Source organism: Podarcis cretensis, assembly GCF_951804945.1.
Source record: "Podarcis cretensis genome assembly, chromosome: 6".
NCBI classification, from domain to species: domain Eukaryota; kingdom Metazoa; phylum Chordata; class Lepidosauria; order Squamata; family Lacertidae; genus Podarcis; species Podarcis cretensis.
In genome coordinates, this window is record NC_137175.1 from 79,522,189 (window position 1) to 79,549,593 (window position 27,405).

Below are 27,405 nucleotides of genomic sequence, written 5' to 3' on the forward strand. Positions count from 1 at the left end.
ACTCAGCACGAAAATCGCGGCAGTCTCATCAACAACAGTGAGGAAGAAGAGAGAGCTCACATAGTATGTGTGTATTACATCTTTAGAGTAAAGGTGCGGGGTAGGTCTATCCCAATACTAGATACTTAAACTTTATGTGCTGTCTTTTTTTCTAGCATTACAGTGCAATAACAAGTAGAGTATTGGGTGTGTGGGTGTGGGTGTTAACTACACTCCTCTTGTCATAAACATGGGTGCAGCCAGGGTTTATGCTAGTGGGGCAGGACACCCACCTAACGCCATCCTCTGTCTGGCTCTGTCTTGCAGATTTGGAATGAAATGTCTCGTCAACTGTTGTTTTAAATTACTTTCTTTGGACCCCAAGTGCTCTGAAAAATCTGTCATAATCTTTCTACCATTTCTACTTTTAATTAAGTATTTTTATTTATTTACTTGATGGGGAGGTGCAGCCCTCCTCTGCCCCCTGGCTATGCCCATGGTCATAAATAATTCTGCCAATTCCCACCCCCTTGTCTTCCTCTCCCCCATCTCCATTCTTCCCTTCCTTCTTCTCTTTTCTTTATACCTGGTCCCGCCTCCCCCTTTTATTTTATTTTATTTAATAATGACAGAAACCACCACAAAGAAAAATAACATGCTATACAAAGCAGCAGATGCAGATATATCACAGAATAAAAGGTTAGACAATGTGCATAATGCATTACTGTGCCAATGCAGATCTCTGATTCTCAGTCTCTCTCTCTCTGACTCTTTCTTTCTCATGTGTTCATCAGAGTTTACCAAGGATCAATGTTGCCTGCGGATGTTCTGAGTGGCAAAACAAACCTTGTAACACAAACCTGCTATGAATATGAAATCATGACTTCCCCGTCTGAATCAGAAGTCTCAAATACTGGTCTCTCTTGTTAACAAGACTAATAAAGACATACCAGAATGCCACAGATTTATTTGTTTTGCCTCTGGTCTGTTTTGCCTCTTTCTTCTTTAAAACCCATCTTTCTATGAAGCCTTTGACTGACTCTTGTAATCATCACCCCATGCCCTGCTCTGCAACCAAAAGGAAACCTAATGTTTGTGCAACATTTCCCCACATTCAGACCTCATTCCCCTTACTTCTCCAATTCCACTTTCTTATTAAAGAATTAATTGCAAGGGTTTCTGCCTCATCTTTCTGCAACAAGTGCACCCAATTTGGGTGTCTGCAGAAATAATTTTGGTGGGCGGGATGGAAGGGTTATGGCATGTTTACTCTTTCTATGACTCAGCCCCACACAACATAACATGGTGCTGATGAGAAGCAATGAGAAACGTTATTGGGCTGTTCCTATTTGTGATTTACTGTATTATGTGGGATTACACCTTTCAGGACCAACTCCTAGCAAATTGTCTTATTTGCCCATTTAACCATAACAGAGTAAACCACAAGAAAGACATACAGCTTCAATTTGTCCATTGAACAATATTGGAGGTCCCTAAACGTAATTTAAAAAACCTCAAGGATAAGTTTCATACCTTTTACACAGAATCTGCTTTGTATGTAGTGAATGCCAGACATTTTTGCTAATGCTTGCTTATTTGTAACATAAAGGAAAGTATGGTATGATGTGGATCATTCTTTGAACAAGAACTGGAATCGTTGAGGGTCTTGGTCTGAACGGCCAATCATGTCTTTTATAAATTTCCCCATAGGATAGGCCATCACTTTTCCCCATGGGCACAAACACAAGCTAGACAATCGATCTCCATTCATTGTTGAACAGGGCCATGTCTTCACCCTGTACAAAGTGCTAAAGCGCCGTTCAATTATGCATGTTGTAGCTGGAAGTGAAAGTGCTGTAACAGTGGTAAAGTAGCAGGAAACAATTGGGTGTGTTCCAATAGTTCAGTAAAGTTCTCCTTGCATATGTCACACAATCATGGCTGTATTTATTTGGTATTTTTGGCCACAACTCATGCCAAGCAACAGATCCATCTCCAGAGCTTTCAAATACTGGATAGCTCAGTCGCTTAGAGCATGGTCTGATAATGCCAAGGTCACAGGTTTGATCCCCTCATGGGACAACTGCATATTCCTGCATTGCAGGGAGTTGGACGAGATGATCCTCAGGATCCCTTCCAACTCCAGAATTCTGTGAAATTTGCAAAATTCTTGAAGAGAATTGGCACAGCCTTGAAAGCGCATCAGGGTGGTACATCTGAGACAGATGTAGTTTCAGCAAACTGTAAACAGGTTGGTCTTCTTCCCAGAAACAAGACCTAAGCAAACCCAAATAGGGAATGTTGAGGACTGCAGGGAGAACTCTTCTGTGGGTTGGTTGGCACTTTCCCCCCTGTTTTGTGGTTTGTCTGGGTGCTTCAAATTCAACATCATCTGCCAGTTTCTTGCTCTTCTATATTACTGTGCTAAAAGTCCCTCCTTTGCTTCCCTGAGTTGTTCCATTATCCACAACAATTCATACATGTGAAAAATTGAGCTGCTTACATCCATACAGAAAGTTATGACTTCAGGCATGATAATACAGGTCCAAGAGCATTTCACTATACAGTTTTCTAAAATATTCTCATTGGTTAGCATACACTGATATTTTTTTGAAAGAACTTGTATATTCTTCTCTTCTCTGGCCAATAATATGAGGGGTACAGGGCAATGAGGCCTGCCAACTCCTATTTAATTCTCACAGTAGCCCTGTGAGATATAGAACCTGCCTGGGACCCTGAAGTCCACCCTGTTTTGGAATCTCCTGGTATAGACTAAAAACCCTCGCAGTTGTTGCTTGCATTGTTCTGAACCATTGCCCAGCGGAGAAAGGTAAAATTGGCAACATGACTTAAAAGGCTATCCATTAGGATCATCAAGTGGAATGCAGGCAGGATTAATAAGGTATGATTCATTACAGTAATATGACAAGGGAAGATGGAATATATTGTGTAATGCTCTGTACATGAATTATACACTGTTCATTAGGGGACCGGTCTAAAGCTATGAAGTCAATGGAAAGACTCATTGACCTCCTTGGGAGTCTGGACAAGTTCTGTAACATCACTAGATTCATAGCTACTGGGGGAAGTGTGTCTAGAGTTATACAATGGAAGCAGTGTTTTTAAAATGTATGATCATTGCTTTTAAATCACTGGGATATAATTAGGTAGTCTGGCTAAATGCATTCAATACTGTATTGATTTTAAATTTCCTGCAAGACATTTTTACTATGCTACATACAATTATATAGCTAGATATTGTCATTCCCTCAGGTTAACTGTGTTGAGTACCTGAGGTTCCCCTGTTTTCCATTAGTTAAATCTCTGAGTAGGTTTGGTTTAGTTATGGATCTATTATATTTGCATCTCAACCTTCCATCCAATATTGTGTATATTGCAGAAACCGTATACTTCCAGGTGTTGTTGGACTACAACTTCCATCAACTCTGACTGTTAGCCATGCTGACTGCAGCTGATGGGAGTTGGAGTCCAGTAGCATCTGAAGGGCTGTAATATCCTCACCTCTGGTATATGGTTGTCTAATTTTATCTGATGATGACAACCCTGTGAGATCGCCAACCTTGAACCTTGTCTCCCAGTTTAGCACTCCATACACAGTGGTACCTCGCAAGACGAATGCCTCGCAAGACGAAAAACACGCAAGACGAAAGAGTTTTCCGTTTTTTGAGTCGTTCCGCAAGACGAATTTCCCTATGGGCTTGCTTCGCAAGACGAAACGTCTTGCGAGTTCTTGCGAGTTTATTTCCTTTTTCTTAAAGCCGCTAAGCTGCTAAGCCGTTAATAGCCGCTAAGCCGCTAAGCCGTTAATAGCCGCTAAGCCGCTAATAGCCACTAAGCCGCTAATAGCCGTGCTTCGCAAGACGAAAAAACTGCAAGACGAAGAGACTCGCAGAACGGATTAATTTCGTCTTGCGAGTCACCACTGCACTAAACTGAACTAGTTTTCTTGATGTAAAGTCTTGGAAAAGACTTGTGTATAGATGTTGTTTCTGTTGGTAGTCAAGCAGCAACACTTACAATAAGTTACACAAACCAGTCAAGGTGATAGGCAGAAAGACAGCCTATTCTTTCCTCACAAATTTCTTCATAAGTAACTTCATGTTTTTATACCCTTCCTTTTTCCCTGACGAGAATCAATATATGCCAAACTCTTGACAGTTTCTGTATGAGGTATGATGTGAACATCAATTGGTTCATCTGTGAGCGATGGCTGTTCTGAGTATAATGTCATTTACCTACGCTCTTGCATGGGCCCATGTGGGGCATTGGGAGGGGGCAAGACATTGCAGAATCAAGTCCTACCTCTTCCTTCATTTTGCAATGACATTCCACAAAACATTCTACAGCTAAATCGCAAGCATGTTTTAAAGTAAAGGTAAAGGTACCCCTGCCAGTACAGGCCAGTCGTGACCGACTCCAGGGTTGCGCGCTCATCTTGCTCAAGAGGCCGGGAGCTGGCGCCGTCCGAAGACACTTCCGGGTCACGTGGCCAGCGTGACAAAGCTGCAACTGGCGAGCCAGCACCAGTGCCGCACACTGAAACGCTGTTTACCTTCCCGCTATAAAGCGGTACCTATTTATCTACTTGCACTTAGGGTTGCTTTCGAACTGCTAGGTGGGCAGGAGCTGGGACCGAACGGCGGGAGCTCACCCCGCCCCGGGGATTCGAACCGCCAACCTTACGATCAGCAAGTCCTAGGCAGTGAGGTGTTACCCACAGCGCCACCCACGTCCCTTATGAGCATGTTTTACTCATAAGTAAATAGGGACGTGGGTGGCACTGTGGGTTAAACCACAGAGCCAAGGACTTGCCGATCAGAAGGTCGGCAGTTTGAATCCCCGTGACGGGGTGAGCTCCCATTGCTCGGTCCCTGATCCTGCCAACCTAGCAGTTCGAAAGCATGTCAAAGTGCAAGTAGATAAATAGGTACCACTCTGGCGGGAAGGTAAACGGTGTTTCTGTGTGCTGCTCTGGTTCGCCAGAAGCGGCTTAGTCATGCTGGCCGCATTACCCGGAAGCTGTACGCCGGCTCCCTCAGCCAATAAAGCGAGATGAGCGCCGCAGCCCCAGAGTCAGTCACGACTGGACCTAATGGTCAGGGGTCCCTTTACCTTAAATAGTACCAAGTACAACAGGACAAGTGTCCTTACAGATAAATCTGTTTGTGACATGTCAACCAGGTTTTTTGTAACTTGCTTGGTTGGTTTTTGATTCCTAGAACTCAGATTTTACTTCATTTTTTTTTTGAATAATATTTATTAAAGTTTCAAAAAAGTTACAAGAATAAAAGAAGAAAAAAAACAAAAAGAAGCAAAAAAATACAAAATACAAAAGAGTAAAAACAATTAAAAACAAATCAACCTTTCCATGTCTTGACTTTCATTTACTTGTTTCCCTGACCTCCTTGCACCTCCCTTTTTGTATTCTAGTTCAATTAGTTGTTTCAGCAAATCCTTTCCATTTTTGCTTTTATCTTAATAATTTATCTTAATATATTATAACTTTACATTCTCGCCTGTTAACAATCCATCTTTAGATACTCCTTTATAACATTACTGCTAAAACCACATAACTTCATTCCAACATCCTTCTAACATTCCTTAATTTTACAATATTTTTGTAAATAGTCTTTAAATTTCTTCCAATCTTCTTCTACCGACTCTTCTCCCAGGTCTCGGATTCTGCCAGTCATTTCCGCCAGCTCCATGAACTCCATCACCTTCATCTGCCATTCTTCCCGGGTGGGTAGATCTTGTGTCTTCCACTACTTTGCGATGAGTATTCTTGCTGCTGTTGTGGCATACATAAAAAAAGTTCTATCCTTCTTTAACACCAATTGGCCGACCATGCCCAGGAGAAAGGCCTCTGGTTTCTTCAGGAAGGTATATTTAAATACCTTTTTCGTTTCATTATAGATCATCTCCCAGAAAGCCTTAATCCTTGGGCACGTCCACCAAAGGTGAAAGAATGTACCTTCAGTTTCTTTACATTTCCAACATTTATTATCGGGCAAATGATATATTTTTGCAAGCTTGACTGGTGTCATGTACCACCTGTATATCATTTTCATAATATTCTCTCTTAAGGCATTACATGCCGTAAACTTCATACCTGTGGTCCATAGCTGTTCCCAGTCAGCCAGCATAATGTTGTGTCCCACATCTTGTGCCCATTTTATCATAGCAGATTTCACCATTTCGTCCTGAGTGTTCCATTTCAACAGCAAGTTATACATTCTTGACAGAGTCTTAGTTTTGGGATCTAACAGTTCAGTTTCCAATTTTGATTTTTTCACCTGGAAGCCAATTTTCTTGTCCAATTTGTATGCCTCCATTATTTGATAATAGTGAAGCCAATCTCGCACTTTGTCTTTTAGTTTTTCAAAGCTCTGCAATTTCAATTTATCTCCCTCTTGTTCCAAAATTTCCCAATATTTCAGCCATTTGGCCTCCATATTGAGCTTTTTCAGAGCCTTTGCTTCCATCGGTGACAACCACCTTGGGGTTTTATTTTCAAGTAAGTCCTTATATCTTGTCCAAACATTAAACAATGCTTTCCTGACAATATGGTTTTAAACGCTTTATGTGCTTTGACCTTATCATACCACAAATATGCATGCCACCCAAATACATTATTGAAACCTTCTAAGTCCAAAATGTCTGTATTTTCAATAAGCAGCCATTCTTTCAGCCAACAAAATGCAGCTGATTCATAGTAAAGTTTAAGGTCTGGCAGGGCAAATCCACCTCTTTCCTTTGCAGGATTTTACTTCATTTATTTACTGAATGCTCCACTAGAATGTTGAATGGCAGCCTGTCTCATTCTCTGGCACAGATAAGAAGGAGGGACAGATATTCCCAAATCCCATTAAGGAACTGAGTCTACTTTTCTTCCCAAAGTATTTAGCTAGTCCATGGAATCAAGACTGCTCATTTTGCAGCACCATGATCTGCCTTGTGTCTATTAAGCTAATCTCAGCTCTTACGATTTTCTCGCCTGCAGCAGCCTTGATGCATTCATTATATTTGGGGGCTGTGTAGAGTCCATGCTAAAAATAAATTAGTGCATCCAAATCCTACACCAACCCCCCCCCCCAAGAATCCTGCTTTTAAAAAATTATGCAGTCAAGCAAACTTGGTGCATGTATTTGCTTATCTTACATAAATCTTTTTCTGCCCTTTTTGCTCCTGCGCAGAAAACTCTGAAAATCTAATAACAAGAGAAACGGTTTTTAACAGATCTGTCTTTCTAGCAGAAAACTGCCTACTGTGACAGGGAACAGATTTCTAGGTCCTCCAGCAGAAGGTGTCCAACATCACCTCATAGCTGGAGATACCAGGGACTGTACTGGGGGCCCTTTGCACACAAAATGTGTTCCACCGCTAAGCTATGATCTCTCTCCTAGTTAACTACACCTCTTGCCCCAGTCACTGTAAATGCTAAGGAAGGGTTGTGTTTTCATGGAAAAGGTCCCAGGTGAAAACTGAAGAAGAAGAAAAAGAGGAGGAGGAGGAGGAGGAAGAAGAAGAAGAAGAGTTTGGATTTGATATCCCGCTTTATCACTACCCTAAGGAGTCTCAAAGTGGCTAACATTCTCCTTTCCCTTCCTCCTCCACAACAAACACTCTGCGAGGTAAGTGGGGCTGAGAGACTTCAAAGAAGTGTGACTAGCCCAAGGTCACCCAGCAGCTGCATGTGGAGGAGCAGAGACGTGAACCCGGTTCACCAGATTATGAGTCCACTTCTCTTAACCACTACACCACACTGGATCTCCAGGACAAACTGGAGCAGACCCCTATCTGAGAGCAGCTGCCGGAGAGAGTAGGCAATAGTGAGTTACAGTAAATAGATGAATGGTCTGACTCAGTTGAATACAGATTCCTGTGTTATGTCCTTATGTGCTACTCAGTCACTGCCCCCTGTCCTGGCTTTGTAGGTGGATGTAGTATTTCAACTCCTGACTCAGTTTTTGTCAAAGTCTTTTAATATACCCCACAACATTCCTCAGATCAAAATAAGGACATTTTCAGCTCCCCCCATAACTGACCCTCCTTGACCCCTGTTATGTATTCAGTGGTCTGTGTTTGCCTGTGCTTGAGCCTGGACCAAGGATTCTGAGCCCCTGTGTTCTGATTTGGTACATGACATCCAATCACAGAACATTTCAGGATTTGGCCCTCTGCCATGGGCCCTGAACCTCTGAGTCATGATTCGCAGCTTGGAAGTTTAGACAGCCAATCAGCTTGGGAGTGGGAGTGGCCCAGGACTTCGGAAATGTATATAAGCAGTTGCTTTGCCCCTGTTGTTCAGTTCCGTTAATTCAATAAAGGTTTCTTGCAGTTATCACTGCATCTTGCCTCGTGGGAACCCACCTACACTAAAAAAAACAACCCCTTTTTTGTGTGTGTCCCCCAAGCACGGTGAATGCCACCGCCTCTGCTCTAAGGGGACACAGCACACATGTCCTCCACTGTCCTGAGAAAACCCATTAATCCCGATTTCATTTCATTTTATTCTTTGGTAGATTTACAAAAAAGAAAAACAGATAACAATAAATAAATTTTAGAAAGCAGCAAAATTAGATGCGGATGCACAAAGCTTTTTTTTTTATCAAGTTTTCCACTCTGCTTCCCCTTTCTCCCCGTTCAGGGTGGCACTGCCCTCTGCCTGCCCCTCAGAGCTGGCACATCACATAGGCCTGGGCTGCAGCTCCTCCTTTTCTTCTCCCACTCTGCAACAGCCGCTACTAGCTGCCCAAGGGAGGAACACTCATGGAAAGGCCATGGTGTTGGAGTTGATGGAGTCAATGGAATCAGTTCACTGTCTTATCCATCTCCAAGCAACTTCCTGAATGTGTGTGTGAAGATTCTTTGCTGGCAAGAGGCAACGTTCAAGTCATGCCAGTGGCACTGAGACAGGCTTTGCCCCGACACTTGGCTCTTTCTCTCCCCTGGGTCTGGCTCAATGCCTCTAGGTCTCTCCTCAGGATCAAATCCTCCACTTCCAGATTCTCATCCCAATCCTCTTCCCCCTCTGACTGATCCTAGCAAGACATCTCCATGGAAGTCACAACACTTCCCTTCTTTTGAGATTTCACCAGGTATTGCTCACTCTCATGCTTATCTCTTCAATCTTAGAAGCTGGAAACTTACACCAGTGTTGGGATTCTGAAGATGCTGAACGCCACACCAGACTTGTACTCCCCTCTCTGTGCAGCAGGGCTGAAGAACTGTGGAATAGACATAGCTTTGCTTCTATAAAAAAACAACAACCAACCACACAGTTGAACACTGCCCTTCTGTCCTTGTTCACAATCCCATTCTTTAGGGAGGAAATGTGTTTTAAAGCCTCAAATAATTATGTTCCTCTAATTGCCCCATTTCAGCATTATGCATTTTCTCATGACACCCTGTTATTAAATTAAGAGCGCACTTGACAGTATTCAGACAATGCCTCTAATTTGCACAGAAAGTCTTCTGCAAGGTAGTCCTTTTTTAAAAAAAAACAACGGATGAAGAAGTCTTTCATACAAATGAACTTTTTTGCAGCCTCTGGACAATAAGCAGGGGCAAGGCTCATATCTTACTGTTCTCAGCCAATCAGTCAGGAGACATGGAAAACAACCTGATGCAAATTAACAGTTCCAAAAATAAAGGGAATAGGTTTAGAGGCATACTTTCCTTTCAGAGAAAATTCAGTTGCAAAGCATGCTGCTGCCGTGTTTAGGAAACACACCTGCAGTTTCATACGTTGGGACTAGTCTTTCTGGATCAGAACGAAGGCCCATTCTGTTTCCAAACAGATGCCCCTCAGGACTTAGCAGGCGGGAATGTGTTAAAACAGGGGTTGCCAAACTTTTCAGGCCAGGGGCACATTTGCAAACGGGTGAAAATTCTGTGGATACTACACCCATCAACACCACAACTAAGTGCACATCTCAACTTACTTTATTGGACACAATAGAATATCTCTGTCAGCATAGGAGCCAACTCCTAGCGGCCGAGGTCCCTTCGTACCCCCCTATCAAATATTTGAGAGATCTGGGCTTCCTCAGAATTGATGGGCATTGTTATTCAAGTGGTGTGTGCGTACTGTGTCTTGTGATTGATTACGTGGGATGGGGCTTACTTGCCCCTCCCCCCAATATTTTTTTCAAACTGGCCCCCCGGTCCTTCAGGCATAATTGCAGCACGGGTAGGGTGACCCTGTGAGTGCTACATGAGATCTCCTTGGGCACAGATGCATCCCTGGGCAGTGTTAAGGCAACATGACACTAGGTATGCTGGTATGCTGTTGTACTGTTATGTACTGAGCCTGGATCCTAGAACAATAGGCAGGTAGGATCCTAGAAGGCAGCAACCTGATTGGTCTGCAGGAGCCGCCCAATCAGGCTCCAGGAGGAAGTGAATCAGCCAATCACATGGGACCCATTGTGTAAATAATGTATATATAGCCAGAGGGTTTTTTTGGGAAACACACTCACTCACTGTTTACCATGAGCTGAAATAAATAGTATGAAATCAACACGCAACTCCGAGTATGTTTCATGTACCAAATATTAATTCTGCTTTTTTATTATTCTACAAAAGGTAACGAGAGTAATTTGTGTTTGGAAATGGTGTTTGGAAATTATTGAAGAGGAGAGAAAATGTTGGTAACATCCTCCTGGGTGGGTTTGTCTTAATTTCAAGGTATCAGGAATTTCCATCATTTAAGTAGCCGCACCTCACAGAGCATTTCAGAATGTTAAAATATGGACAAAGATGAGGAAGCATGAGAGAAAATGGAAGATAAGCTAGGAAGGACAAACTAGAAGAGAGGCGATGTCAGGGACAGGCCGGAGAGGCTGGAAAACCACCTAGGAAAGCCTCAGAAGAGGATGGCTCTGAGCCAGGAGATGGTGGTGTGACATGGAAGATAAGTCACAGGAGGGAGAATGGCTGGATGCTGAATAAGCATCAGGCTTGAGTGAGAGAGAGGAAGAAGCAGCAGAAAGCACTGCAGGTGTAGGCCAGGCAGCTGAGGAGGTGAGGGCTGAGGCTGCAACAGATTTCACAGGAGCCTTGCAGTCCTACTGTATTCAGTTCCCCCCTCCCTTGTCTCCAAGGACTCAGAGTCTTTTGCATGTAGCAGAACAATGAGCCCAGAGGTCTCAGGGCTCCCTCTGTTAGTATTCTGTTTCCTTGAATAAAGAATCAACTTTACTGCTCGTCTCTGAGTCTCCATGCTGACCTGCAGCTGAACCAGCCCTGTCAGTCAGGCAGACTAGATGAGAGCTTTAAAATATATTTTCCCACTGCCTGACCTTTTACTTTTGGCCGTGTTCTTCACCTGAGCCCATGGAGTCCTCATCTTCGTCACAGCAATTCAAGTTGGATCAAATGATCCAACTTGATGATAGGAAGATATTTGCTGATAGGAAGATATTTGCTATATCCATCCATCAGCTCGGTTTTTTTTTAAATGTCAAATGTGTTGATTAGAATGATTTCTGGTGCTATTTGGTGGCAGCAGAAAGTTGTGATGGCACTCTGTATTTCCTTAGGTGGTAATTCTGGGCACTCTAAGGGATCTCATTGGAGGTTTTTATTCATTCATTCATTCAAGCAAGCAAGCACCCTTACAGTACTCACAACTGAAACTTTGACTCCGGGAAGTATTTGTGGAATGTCTGCTATTGCAGAAACTGATTTCCCACCAGGCAGCTGAGACTGTAACATAGACTGACTTTGAGTAGGTGCTAATGGAGTACAACACGTCCTCTCTTATGGTAAGGGAAGCTGAAGGGTTTCATTTGATCTACATTTTGATGTGGGCCAAACTGATTTGCTCCCTTGAAAAGTATGATGTGGAATTTATTACAGAAATCTGTCAGATACCACATTATGTTCACAATGAAAAAATGCACAGACATACATTAATATATGCACTGACTTGCATTAAAATATAAAAAATGCATAGAAATTATATATATATATATATATATATATATATATATATATATATATATATGTAATTGGTGTTTAGTGCAGGAAAAGGATAGGACTGATCAGTGAAAGGAGATGTAAGAAACAGGATGGTGCCCTACATGTGGTGCCCTAGCTATGAACATGTATATGTGAACTGGCAACAGAAATGCCACAAAGAAGCTTGCCATTTCTCTGGCTAAGAGGTTCATTTCCCTGAGAACTTCTGATCTGTAATTCTATGGCAGTGAGGTAATGAATGCATTATATAGATCGAACCTTCTGTCCCTGTCTAAGTGCCAATGATAATCTATAGACTAATAATTAGGCAAATGATCCCCAGTCAGTTGAAGTTCTATCAACTTCAGGAGATAATAAAAGCGCCCGAGAGGGAACAGTACCCATGTGACTAAATTAGGGCTAATGATCATGAGCACTTTGCCTGTGATGAGCTGCTTTGTATCCCCACTCCCAACCAAAACTAGAGCGTTCCTATGTGCAGTTTGTGGCGAGGAAGCCATGTGGTAATTCACCATGGAATCAGACCTTGATCTTGTCACCACACTGGTCAAAAATGGCAGAGTGGGGAGAGCAGGGTGTTCCAAATAATAATGAAGTATAAGGATGGAAACCCTTCAAATAAGTTGCTGACCACTTTATATAATTAAGAAATATTCTATATATAACTGACGGTGATTAAATATATCATGTAATCCTCTACAATTATAATTATGAAGGATAGACAGTCACCGCATGAAAGGTTTTAGGGTTTAGTTTATTAATTACAGCAAATTTGTGACAGACTAATAGAGACTTATGGATATATACGAGTTGTGAAGGATCACAGTAGATACTTGAGGCATTTTTGGACTTGCTACATTGAATGCTTGCCATATTCTATACAATGAGTGGCATCCGTCTAAGCCATATTCAGAGTAGACCCACTGAAATCAATAGTCTTTAATTAATTAATTACCACTATTTTTGGTGGATCCTGCCCTTGAGTATCTAAGCAAGGTCCATCAGACCCAGTCAGAATGGCCAATGGTCAGGAATGGTGGGGTCTGAAGTTCAACAACATCTGAAGGACATTTTGCTCCATCACAGATTACTGATTCCATGTGTCTAATGTTCATATGCAAGCGCGCACGCACGCACACACACCCTGTATATATTTGTTGTTTTGAAATCCTTCAGCTTCCCTTACCATAAGAGAGGACGGAATGAGCAACTGACTCTTCCCTCCCGACCAACATAGTGCATTTGCATATTCCATCTGTGGAATACACCATTTAGGAAGGAAAAACATTTCTAATACTCTTCTGCCTACTCCCAAATAAAACAAAATACAGTGGTTAAGAGACACAACATTGATTTTTAACTGGGATGGCAAAGTAGACTGAGCCAGTCTCCTAGGACTTCCATGAAGGAATGTGTTGCCCTTCATGTTAGCGAAGTCACTCAAATAATGCTGCTCAGAGACAAAAGTTCTAATAACACTTTGTCTTTCTGCTTAGCAAGGAGACATGAGACCAAACATACAGAGAAAAAACTCCCTCAGAACTACACAGCCAATTAAAGCATGTGCCACCTCAGTGAAGATTGTGCTAATTTGCTTGATTGCTAAGCAACACATCTGCTTGCTCACATCTTGGCTAGTTGACCGTAACACTAACAGAATTAACTCTTACATTACAAACTGAATGAACCTTGCTGTTGCATCTACAGCATTTCATGATGTTTCTAGGGCCTTTATTTGGGGTCCAGTGTATCAAATTCAGCCATTAAGGGGGGCCACTAGGGGCACATTGGAAGATGGCCGACAATAACATCTCTCTGGCCCACACGAGGTAATTAAGAGGCTGTTATGGGAGTATGCAGCCTCCCTTGTTGCCCCAAGGAAATGGGAACACTGCCCTTGCCTGCTGTGCCCATAAATCACCCCCGGACTCAAAAGAAGGGGGTGAGGGCACTAGGCAGAATGCCCTTGTGTGTACTCTGGCTCTCCTGGACGCTGTCTCTGATCGCACACTAGCTGCAGCAAATTGGAAATAAAGAATTAGAAAGAAGCAAATGCACATATTTCAAGTGAAGAATGGGGAGTAAAGACAGCTAATTGAAGGGACCTCTGTGAAAGAAGAGCCACGGGTTGGATCAACAGGAATATATCATGAGAAGATATTTCAAGGCTCGGTATGTCAGCAGCGGGACTGGATGGGGGGGAACTTCCTTTTCTTTCTTCTATGTGATTAACCAATAATCCCCTCCCACAAGTCAGAACTGTCGCTTAAATGACCTAAGCTGGATGATTTAAGACTGTGTGTAAATGAATTCTAACCAAAAGCATGTTTTATGGAGATTGAGAAAAGAACAAGAGCTTTTGGGATGACGCAGTAAAAAACAGAGTCGCCATGTTGGCGGATTTGTTTGTTGATGGATTTGTTTTCATACTGCTGGCGAACCTCCTCAGACGACTAAGAAAGGCGACAGATTTGTGAAGATTAGTGATGGTAAGAGTGCTTTTATTTATGGAAGCGATGATATACGGAAATCATCTGGATATGGCTATTGGAGGAACGGAAAAATCCACACAGGATTACAATTTGTCTTGACCCGCTTATGGAGACTATCAGAAGAGGTCACAAAGAGAAAGAAAAAATATATGAAAATAACAAGATGAGATGTGGAAAACAGTAAGAAAGGACTGGATAGAATTGTGAACATTATTTGGACAGATTTGTGGACATTAAAGCAGCAGCAAGAAGATGATTGGATCCCCTTCGGAACTTGAAATATGGGTACCCCCAACAAAAATTTAAAATTTGGCTTTGTAATTTGGAATTTATGTGATGTGATTTGATTTGATTTGATTTGATTGGTTGGTTAATAAAAAATTATTTTTTTTAAAAAAAAAAACAAATTCAGCCATTAAGTTCACATTTTCTTCTTGAGATGGAACACACGCCTACATTATTAAACCTAAACACAATGGGGTAGCGTGGCCCTCCAGATATTGTTGAACTCCAACAGTCTGTGTGTGTTGTGAAGAATGTTCCAAAATCATGATTCCATTCCTAATTCAATTACTGGGCATGCCAGAGAACATTTTTGAACTACGTGTGTAGGGTAAATGCTTGAGCAGACCTCAGCTATAATGGTGCCTTTAGGGAGTTTTCTTAGCTTAAAATATTCAGAATCAGTTGCCACTGAGCCATTTTAATGACTGAACATATAGATAGTTACAGCGAAATGTGACAAGCTCCTTGCTTAAGTGTTATAAACGCCCCCCCCATGAACAACAATTAAAAATGGGGGGGGGGGTTGTACAAAACAAAAGGCAACGTGAGTAAAAAATAGATTCAGCTCATCATTTAAAGGAAATTGCCCATACTCAACTCTGGGCGAGTGCCAGAGCCTTGGTCCTCGTACACAAACGACATTGAGAGAATAGCTGGAGAAGCAATTAGTGACAAGGCTTCCTTTGCAAATACAATGGGTTCTTAATGGAGGTTACAACCTTAATGATGTTTGACTTTAATTATTCAGGAGCATCAACAGTTGTGTGAGCAAAAAGAAAAAGGGAAAAAAGTACACCCCACCACCCTTGGGTTTTTTTTGGACGACACTTTCTGATCTTACTGCTGGCTGGATGCAACAGTACTCTTACAGTTCATGAGATAGCTTTTGTTTGGATGAGATCAATGATCAGAGCAATCAAAGCTGGGGTTATAGCCAATTTTCGAGATGTTGGATTTGGGCATCAAATTCTGAAGCGGAAGCATTGTTTCGCCAACGCAAACCATTTGGAAAGCTGATCTTTTAACTGTTCTGCTTCATTTTACAAAAGAATTCTTTTTTCCCTACTGCCATCCTCCAGTGGGGTTGTAGAAACAATGAAATATTAGTGACTTCTGGTTGCCAGGCCCCCAAATGAGGGAACCAAAGACTGAGCACAATAGAGATTTGGGGTTGGGAGATCTATCCCTTTTTCTATATTATCCAGCGTGAGGGCTGTGGATTTCCTCAGACAAAAGCATATGCCTCTACATCCCGATCTGATGCATGCAAGGTGATGATTATGGACTTTATAAGGGCTGCCTCTGAAGACGGCTTGGAAACTTTAGCTGGTGCAGAATTCAGCAACCAGGTTGCTCACCGGAGCAAGACAGTCTAAGCATAGTACACCGATCCTGGATCGAATGCACTGGCTACCAGTTAATTTCTGGGCCCAATTCAAAGTGCTGGTTTTGACCTATAAAGCCTTAAACAGCTCAGGATTGCAATATCTCAAGGACTGCCTCTTTCCATATGAACCTACCCGGACCCTGAGATCATCTTCTGAGGCCTTCATGTGCCTCCTCCTTGAGAGGTGCAGAGGGTGGCAACACAAGAATGGGCTTTTTCTATAGTGGCTCCCCGTCTGTGGAATGCTCTCCGCAGGGAAGTTCGCCTGGCACTTTCATTATACACCTTTAGACACCAGGCGAAAACATTCCTTTTTAACCAGGCCTTTGGTTGATCTGATTTACATCCTATGCCCTTTTAAAATGAGTTTCCAGGGGGGCGGGGAGCTATTGGGTTGCTGTTTTTATTTTTATTATGTATTTTGTGGTTTTATATCTTGATTTTATTCTGTGAACTTTCCTGAGACCTCCAGGTATAGGGTGGTATATAAATTATTATTATTATTATTATTATTATTATTATTATTATTATTAAATGAGTCACTTCTCTAGTTTTCACTGTTGCTGCTATCAGTTTCCCCACCACCTACCGGTCTAAATTTGCTTGTGTCTGTGTTAGTAGCAGTATCCACAGAGCAAGAATGTCCGGGAAGCTTTCAAGTCGGCCACTTGTATGCCTGTGTCTCTGGGTGGGCAAATCCATATGATTTTATTTGAGGAAGTCACTCCTGATCTACATTATCTTCAGTAGTAAGTAATGTGACGCTCTCCAAATGTTGTTGAACTACAACTCCCATCATCCTTGATCACTGGGTGTGGTAGCTGGAGTTGATGGCAATTGTAACCCAGCAACACAGGAAAGGAATGAGGTTAGCTATCCATGGTGTAGAGACCCCTGTGATCCAAGACAGTAACAGCCATGGTGTGAACTTTTAGGGATAAAATGGACTGCTTCCTAGGGAGAGTATACCGTATTTCTCCATGTATAAGATGACCCCTTATTTTATTTTATTCTTGAGCTTTTGGGGGGCAACTGTTCTCTCAAAATTGTCAAACTTTTCTGGGTTGAATGGGCAAACTGCATCCCCCCCAAACCTGAACATTTGCTAAAAAATGGGGAAAACAACAACCGGCAGTCAGCCAGCAATGGTTGGTGGAACCAACCATTCTTCTTCTTCAACCTTCTTCTTCTTCTTCTTCTTCTCCTCCTCCTCCTCCTCCTCCTCCTCCTCCTCCTCCTCCTCCCCTGTGCATTCAGCATGTGTGTATAAGACGACCCCTGATTTTTGACTAAATTTTTAAAGAAAAAACATCATCTTATACACGTAAAAATACAGTATTTCAGGGGAACTGCTCTTGGCTTCCTCTTTATTTTCAGCTTCTGTTGATGCTTGTGGTGAGACTGAAGTGTTTTGACCCTTGAGTCAGGACATGATATACTGTAAAGGGAGAGACTCTGGAGTGTGTTCTTGAACTCTTTTTTCCATGCTGTGTTAGTGCTATTACCTTGGAGCTGCGAAAGAGCACAGGTGTGTCACAGCCAAGTTTTGGCATTCCTTTTTGAGTTCTTCTGCTGAAGTTAGAAATATAACAAATTCCAGAAGGACAGGTGCAGCAGGGACGGTTGTTGCTCTAGGTAAAGCTGATTTTGGGTAGAGGGATTCTCTCCCTGTTGTTTTACGAGCAATGATTTCAGTAGGAAAAGATATATTGTAGAGGTGCCCCTAGGAAAGCAACCTGAGAAATTTCAGAAGGATGGCTGTAGGGACTAGCAAATAGCAATTAATGAAGAAATTATTCAGGCTCGTTTTCTGCTCAGTTGGCACCAAATGCCACAGAAAGTGCAAAGCTGAACTGACAGGAGTGGGTGTATGGACATGGGTTACAGCGACAGAAAGGTTTGAATATCCAGCAAGCACCATTAGCAAACCTAGCAATGGTCACATGCACAGAACACATAGGGACAAGATGAGACACTACTTCAACATCCCTTCCTCAAAGCACTGAGACTGGAGAGCCCCATTCTATTCATTTCCTCAGATTAGAAGCGAGACCTGCCAGCCACACCCACCCACAAAACCCCTTTCCACACCCTTCCAAACTTAAGAATAAAGGATTCGCTTTTGGCAAAAACATTGGCTGCAGTGGGTTTTTTTAGCATCCACATCTCTAAGCATCCCAAATTCTTTCAGTGGCCCATTATTTTCCCTCTGAGGTTTTCAGAATGATACCATTTTGGTTCAGACAAGCCCAAATCTTTCATGAGCAGCCAGCTTCAGCTAAGGATTTGGAATTCACCTGAATCCAACAAACAGCCTTAAATTCAAAGTACAGTGGTACCTCTGGTTATGAACGTAATTCGTTCTGGAGGTCCGTTCTTAACTTGAAACCGTTCTTAACCTGAGGTACCACTTTAGCTAATGGGGCCTCCCGCTGCTGCTGTGCCGCCAGTGCATGATTTCTGTTCTCAGTCTGAGGTAAAGTTCTTAACCCGAGATACTACTTCCAGATTAGTGGAGTCTGTAACCCGAAGTGTTTGTAACCTGAGGTGTTTGTAAGCCGAGGTACCACTGTATGGTCCATCTTTTTCTCATGTAATAATAATAATAATAATAATAATAATAATAATAATAATAATAAATTTATTATTTATACCCCGCCCATCTGGCTGGGCCTCCCCAGCCACTCTGGGCGGCTTCCATAGAAACCAAAAATACAGTAAAATCACACGTTAAAAACTTCCCTGAACAGGGCTGCCTTAAGATGTCTTCTGAATGTCAGGTAGTTGTTTATCGCTTTGACATCTGCTGGAAGGGCGTTCCACAGGGCGGGCGCCACTACCGAGAAGGCCCTCTGCCTGTGATGCTTTCTTTCTCTGACACTCTGTGGGATGAAATGTGAAGCGATTCCCAGGTCCCCTTCCACATGTTGGAACACTGAGAGCAAAAAAGAGAGGTCTCTGTGGAATTATGTCTTCCCTTACACCCTCCAATTGCAACAGGCAAACTGTTAGTGTCTGAAACAGACCTGTATCTGGACTTTTCCCCTTAGGAGATTGATGTCAGTGTTCTCTTCTCTCTCTCTCTCTCTCTCTCTCTCTCTCACACACACACACACACACACACACCACAGCACAACACATGGTTGTACAAAAGGTGAGAGCAGTGCTTCTATTCTGGGGGGGACAGGACGCAGGGGTACACATACCCCTAAACATTTTGTGAATCTAAGTTTGGCCTCACTGAAGGGCAGTATTTCAATATGAGTAGGAAAATGAGAGTACCCCTAAACATTTTTTAAGGAAAAGAAGCACTGGATGGGAGTGAGCCTAGTGGCTTATTTGTTCAGAAATTCTCATTTCGCCACATAAAGAAAAGGAATGAGTGTTTTTATTCTCTAGTATGTTTGCTAACAGAGAGACAGCAAAAAACATTTATCAGTGGTGCAAAATCCAAATTAAACAAATACCCTAGATTCCTTTGAGGTAAAGAAAGCTTAGTAGCTCCTTTTCCTCGTTCACTTTATCCTTGCTTCCACCCAGCAGTTTGACCTCCACTTCTTCCATACAGGACAACTGGCTGATACAACCTGAATACAATACATCAGCTGAAGGCCATCAGTGATGTTTTGATGAAGTATTATAACATAGCTCATTAAATCTCTATTGCTCTGATGATGCATTTGTCATATTCTCTTGAATTGATGGGATTTCATACATATTCCAAGGAGCCTCAGGGAATGAAGATGAGAGAAAAAAATGGAGGCCTGGAAAGTTAGTAAGCAGAAAAGTTGCATAATTTTAAAAAGCATTTTAAGACTTATGGTGATTAAAAAGGATTCTTTTCTTGAGAAAGGGGGAAGAATTAGGTTACTTAATATTGCGTGAAATGTTGTATTAGTAGTCGTCATGATGATAATAATAAGCAGGTATATTCTATTAAGAATTAGAAAAGATCAATGCTAACAACATAGGAGGGGCATGACTGTTAAGAAATGCAATGAGGCTTTAACTGCATGACAATTAAATAGAAGTCTCCTAGTTCATCTAGGAAAATTGCTGAAACGTAAATTGCCATTCTGTTTTCAAACTTGAATTTCCCCCAAGACTGATTTTAAAATGTTTGCCTCTTATGGACAGGCTGTTGTAGGAAAAAATGTGGAAGAGAAATTCTTATGTAGCAGAGTTGGCACAATGTTGATTGCTCCAAGCACATTAAAACTTGGTTAGATTTACATCTGGCCTCACCCACCCTTAAACAAATGTTCCTCATGTAAATACTAAGGCTAGAATAACTCACAGGCACTTAGCTTTCCAAATAAGTGGAGATTTTACTCACAGAGTTTCCAGAAGTTACATCAAACAGGTCTCCTTCCGTTGGCATTAAAACAAAGATGTAAGAAGATTACAGACAAGGAGAAGAAGAGCTTGGTTTTCTTGCAAAAGGAACCATGCCATATTTAGGTTAGCAAAGATGCAGGCTTTAAAACCTCCTTTTAGAACAGATTCAGTTCATTTAGTTTTTCTTGCAGCTGGGAGCCATTGGCCGCATGGCTCCTTCTTTGCTTGCTCCAGGAAGCAGGAAGAGAAAAAGACTGAGAAGGTGAGGGAGCAGAGGCTGCTGAGAGACTGCTAAGTCACAGCCACTTGCAACCTGTGCTCAGCTTAACCCTTTCGTGCACAGAAGTGTGAGTCAGTAACTGCAAATTACAACATGTTTGCCTGGGTGTGAACCCTTCCCTCATGAGGAAGGCCCTTTTGTCCTCATTTGTGACCTTTAAAAAAGGTAAAGGTACCCCTGCCTGTACGGGCCAGTCTTGACAGACTCTGGGGTTGTGCGCCCATCTCACTTAAGAGGCCAAGGGCCAGCGCTGTCCGGAGACACTTCCGGGTCACGTGGCCAGCGTGACATCGCTGCTCTGGCGAGCCAGAGCCGCACACGGAAACGCCGTTTACCTTCCCGCTGGTAAGCGGTCCCTATTTATCTACTTGCACCCGGAGGTGCTTTCGAACTGCTAGGTTGGCAGGCGCTGGGACCGAGCAGCGGGAGCGCACCCCGCCGCAGGGATTCGAACCACCGACCTTTCGATCGGCAAGCCCTAGGCGCTGAGGCTTTAACCCACAGCGCCACCTGCGTCCAAGGTAAATATTGTTCTGGCTTAAAATCATGCTCTGCCAGAGACTGCAGTACCATATCTAAAGGTAAAGGGACCCCTGACTGTTAAGTCCAGTCTCGGACGACTGGGGTTGCGGCGCTCATCTCGCTTTACTGGCCAAGGGAGCTGGCGTACAGCTTCTGGGTCATGACCAGCATGACCAGAGCAGCACATGGAAACGCCATTTACCTTCCTGCTGGAGCGGTACCTATTTATCTACTTGCACTTTGATGTGCTTTCAAACTGCTAGGTTGGCTGGAGCTGGGACCGAGCAACGGGAGCTTACCCCGTCGCAGGGATTCGAACCGCCAACCTTCTGATTGGCAAGCCCTAGGCTCTGTGGTTTAGACCACACCGCCACCCATGTCTCGCAGTCCCATACCTATTAAAAATTATTATTATTATTATTATTATTATTATTATTATTATTATTAATTTCTTACTTATATCCCACCTCCCCAGCCACAGGCATATGCTCCATTGAACTCACTGATACTTTTCTCTTCTGAGTGGGTTTTTATAGGATTGCATTGTTAAAGGTAAAGGTAAAGGGACCCCTGACCATTAGGTACAGTTGTGGTTGACTCTGGGGTTGCAGTGCTCATCTCATTTTACTGGCCAAGGGAGCCAGCCAGCGTACAGCTTCTGGGTCATGTGGCCAGCATGACTAAGCCAGAGCAGTGGTACCTATTTATCTACTTGCACCTTGATGTGCTTTCAAACTGCTAGTTTGGCAGGAGCAACAGGAGCTCACCCCGTGGCGGGGATTTGAACTGCTGACCTTCTGATCGGCAAGTCCTAGGCTCTGTGGTTTAACCCACAGCGCCACCCTTGTCCCTCTATCATTGTTAAAAGGGGAACTTAAAAGACAGTACCACTGGTTGGTGTGGTATTTGTTTATTTATAACTCTGATTGCCTGTTTTTCCTCCAAAGAATCTCACAACAACCCTGGGGGGTAAGATAGACTGAGAGTGACTGATCTACAATCATGGATTTGTTTCAGCAGCAGAGCAGCAGCATTTAGGGATGGCTGATGGAAACATTTGTGCCTTCCTTGGCATGTTTCAGACCATGTTGTTATCTGGCGGGAACTTTTATATCTCTGGAGGTATAAAAAAAAAATTGCATTAACAGCAAGCACTTTTAACATAACCCCTTTTCCTATTTAAATAATAATATAAAGTTGACTAATATATCCAAGAACTTTGCATTTTTCTGTGTGGTTTGCTCACCCCAATGAAATGTTTGTGTCCCCAATTCTGAAATGGCACCTCTGTTCAGCAGGATCGTTTTGCTGAGATGGCGATGTACCAGACAGATCCCCTATGCAATGTTGTGTTAAGAATATAGAAATGTTTCTGATTCCTGAATCAGAACATGCTGCATGCCTCAGCAGGACACAGGTACAGAATGAACACTGTTGGCAACCTGCCATTTTGAACGTGATTAATCTTTCAATGGGAGTCAGATATGAATGGATTGTGTACAGCATCTCCATCTCTTCCGCCTCACCCTTGCATTCACACTTCTTCAGTTGGAAGTCACATATCCCTGCAACTTGCAATTATTTTTACCTGACATTGTCAATTATTGCAGCAACACTGATGAGAAAGGGGTAAGTTGCACTGAGATGCCAAACCCCATTATTTTAACTTTATTTAGAGCTGTCAAGTGCTAATAATTTCAGAGCCATTATAGGGCAAAGAAGCACGAAGGAGGTCTTCATAGCAATCTAAAAACTATTATAGCCTGTCACAATGTAAATGGGTTATGAATTAGCAAATGCCTAATTTTTATAACTTTTGCTTTTAAATTAGATGCCCCACTCATCTAATGACACAACAAATGCCAGAAGACTCTTACGCAGCATGTTGAAAATTCTAATTATGGGCTGCTCTGTTGTACAGTTGTGACTTACGGAAGAACTTAACCTGGGATGCTTGTGTTAAGCTTAATGGGTTGACAGCAACGTGCCTCAATTTATTGCTTTATCCTCTTACAGAAATCTGTGATGACAACTCACATCACTTTTGAAAAGCAGTAGCCTGTACTGGGCATTTCTGGGTATATATCTATATCTGTATATCATAGTTTCATGAAACCCAACATATATACATACTAATCCTTAGATGGTGACCCTTTTAGAAAAGATGGGTTTTGTCTAAATGAAAATAGCCTGTGCAAAATTGCTCATTTACAGTGCTATTTCAACATCTTTTGGTTATGGGTGGACCAATGAACAATAATAATCTTCTTAGCAAGACTCTGATTCTCCATATTCAGAAGAAGAATATCTGTGGATTCCACAGATATGCTTCCTTTTCTGAACATGGAGATTCCAGATGTTGAGGGGTTAACATTGGCTCCCAGTTCATTTCCGAACACAATTCAAAGCGTTGATGCTGGCCTTTAAAGCCCTAAATGGCCTTGGCCTAGTATATCTGAAGGAGCGTCTCCACCCCCATCGTTCAGCCCGGACACTGAGGTCCAGCACCAAGGGCCTTCTCGCAGTTCCCTCACTGTGAAAAGTGAAGCTACAGGGAACCAGGCAGAGGGCCTTCTCGGTAGTGGCACCCACCCTGTGGCATGCCCTCCCATCAGATGTCAAGGAAATAAACAACTATCTGACTTTTAGAAAACATATGAAGGCAGCCCTGTTTAGGGAAGTTTTTAATGTTTGATGTTTTGTTGCTGATTATGGTTATGATTATGTTAGGAGCTACCCAGAGTGGCTGGGGAAACCCTGCAAGATGGATGGTGTATAAATTAATCATCATCATCATCATCATCATCATTATCATTATTAACAGCAGGAAAAATCCATTGCTGGTACATCCTGCTGTTACAGTTTTTGGTGGCATCTAGCAGCACATTGTTGGAAACAGAATGCTGAACCAGATGGACCTTTACTTTGGCAACTTAGGTTTATAATAGAGGAGGGAAACCTTCAATGAGGCATAGGAAACTACCCTATACTGAGACAAACAGATGCTCCATCCAACTCAATATAATCTACACAAGGGTTGAGAATCTCTTGTCTGAGGACCAGATTTGGCCCACCAGAGGCTTAAATTTGATTCATAATTTGACTTCCCCAAACCACTCCCATCTGCTCCTTACCTGATGCCATATGTAACATCAGGTGCAGTACAGGTAGAAATGTGGGTGGCAATGCATAATGGGGAGCTTTGAAGTGTGTACCCGATAGTGTATTGCCAAGGGAAAGCAGACTTTGGCTCACCTCTAATGGGTTGTTTGGTGTATGCACCATGGAAACTTAGTCCAGCAGTTGAGCTCACCACAAAAGAACCCAGCCATTTAGTAGAGTTGTCTTTAGTAGGCCAACACAAACACAACACTATACATACGAGACACTATTTCACAGATATTATAAGTAGTCTTCGAGCCCAGAGAAGGTTAGAATCGTAGAGTTGGAAGGAACCACTAAGATAATGGGACTTGAACCCAGAACTCTTGAGACTCAGAGTCTCTTGTTCTACCAGCTGGGCTTTGTTTCAAAGTTCTTGCTGTGTTAAAGTCCACCACCTGGTCCTTAGTTTAGTAGCTTGCAAAGTCTTGCAACTGATAGAGTTCTCTGACTTCTGGCAGTTTACCAACTCCCTCCTCAGTCAATCTTTTCAAAAAGTCTTCACTCAAATCCACAGTTCCAACAGATGACCTCTAAAGATTCATGCAATCTCCTACAATGACCCACACATCATGCTGGAACCCAAACTCTTTAATACACAAAGTTGCTTGCCAAATCTGCCCAGTAACACAGATAAGAGAGCCACAAGATGCCTGCAGGTGCATTTTTGGTCATCTCTGCTGACTCATGGAGAAGTAACCCATTAGCTGCATTCCTTAACATCCTGCCCATTGGCTGATGGATGGCAAAACTGAGGCCTAATTGATTGGCTGTGCAAGTGAGCTCCTCACAGGGAACTCGCTCACATAATCAATGCCTGAAAAAGGCAAGCCTGGTGAACGGGAGAACCAGAGCCTGCTGAATCAGTTGTGCAGGGCTTGCAATGCACTTTGTGCAGAGGTCCTGAAACGACTATACTGGAGGTGGTTGTAATAATCAACCCTCCGAAGGCACATAAGCCATGCACTATTGCGCAATGTTCTTTGTCATGACCTCTCGATTAATCCTAGGGCAGTCATTGTCTAAAGATGGCAGAGGTGAATAGGTTTGCTTCTATTAGTGGAATCTCGCTTGATATTTTGGCTCCTTGCTGAAACAGCAGGCTTTCTTTTGTCGGCATTGATTTCCTTGCTCAAAAATAATGAAGCCAAATAGGACCCTTTGATCTGCTGACTACTTGGTTGAATGGTAAATGGCCCAAAGAAAGAAAGCGATCAATAAAATAAATGATTTGGGTATCCTTTTAATAACAAAATCAGCATTGTGTATTTCTACCGGGGGCGGGGGGCGGGGGGCGGGGAGTATTTGTCCAACACATGCTGGTTCAGCAACATATTTTTGTTCATTTCTAGGTAGGGACCTGGCCTTTGAATGGAATTCATTGGGGAGGCTGGGCTGGTTCGCTTGGTTAGAGCATAGTGCTGATAATGCCAAGGTCAAAGGTTTGATCCCTGTATGGGTCAGCTGTGTATTCCTGCACTGCAGGGGGTTGGACTAGATGATCCTCAGGGTGCCTTCCAACTCTACAATTCTGTTATTCTTCTGCCTGAGGTGGAGCAGCAAAAGTCAAGGTGTATTAGACTTTATATTTTGCACCTATGACAAGAACCCCACGAAGGCCTCTCTTCTTCTCTGGGAGAAAACAACAACAACCCTACAACAATCTTGCCATACTTTCATGACATCCAGAATTGGCTGCCTAAAGTGCCCCCTTGCCTCATGGTAGGGTTGCCCCTGATTCAGCACCAATCATGCCAACCAGTTAAGCATTTAAAGCTCGGTTTGCAAAACAAGCAAGGCAGAGCAAGATTTCCAAGTGAACAAATAACACCGTTTCCTACACTGCACAGTACAGCAGGAGAATTAAGTATAGTGTCTCACGCTTGTGGATGCGATGCTCAGAGGGAAAAAGTCTTGCGAGAGGACAGATCTGATGTTGAAATGAAGTCTGGTGTCCCAGGCTCTAGGCCTGACTTACTCTTCTCATTCTAGACTGGATTGCTTCCAATCAAATGTGTGAGAGTCGATGTCGGTGTAAACCCAAAAGAACACAGATTTGAATCAACTTGTGTGTTTCTCACTCAGTTATTCTGCGTTTCAGGGAATCGGGATTTGACCCCTTTTCCCTTCCAGGAAGAGAAAGTGTGGGTATGATGAGATAGGAGAAGATTGCTGTCCGATCCTCTTCAGACAGCATAATTAGAGTTTTTATAAGGAAGGTAGAAGATATACTGCAGGGCTCGATATATATGGAGTGACGTGACATTGGAGCTTATGGGACTGTACTCTGCAATTGCAGAGGGATTTGCCTCAGTTTGCATTACTGTCAGACCCCTGCCTATCCCATGCATTCCCCCCCTCCAGTTTCTCATTAATAGTTATTTTTATCTTCAATTTGTCAAGAAGCAAAGCTGGCACTCTTCTCTGGCCCTCCTGACAACTCTGCATCTTTCACCCATCTCAGTGTCTTGCTTTGCTTCTGGGCTCGCTAGAAATGATTGCTTTGCGGCTGACTGTTGCTGTTTTGCTTAGAATTTTCAGCCAGCTAACTCCTTTGCCAGCTTCCCAGTAATTTGTTGCCATGGCTGTTGGATAATATCCCTTGCTTTGTGTGTGTTCTAATGAGCTCAATGGTTCAATTTGAGCTTCTGCATCTGGTACAGATAATAAGCATGACAACTCCCTTAGTCACATCCATGACTGAATGAGTGGGGTACAGGAGGCTCAATGGTTTAAAATAGATCTCTGTAGATTGTGCCTGCTTCAGACCTGGAGCAAAATAGCTAAACAATATGTTCTTACACCGTGAATAAATTCTACCTGGGCAAATGACAACTCTTAAGAGACAGATGGTATTTCAACACAAAATGTATTTCTAAGTATGGAGCTGCTTTATTCCCTGCCTGTAACTGGGACTTATTTCTTATTAGGTAGCTATTTGTTTCTGTGTC

General features: G+C 42.7%; 1 long non-coding RNA gene across 1 annotated transcript in view; it reads right to left on the reverse strand.

Moving 5' to 3' along the window:
* The window catches only part of LOC307218966, a 176,842-nt gene that overhangs the window by 17,805 nt on the left and 131,632 nt on the right, over window positions 1-27,405 (reverse strand). The window contains exon 4 of the long non-coding RNA XR_013840200.1: window positions 9,154-9,255. This is a non-coding gene — a long non-coding RNA (uncharacterized lncRNA). The remainder of the gene's footprint in view (window positions 1-9,153; window positions 9,256-27,405) is intronic.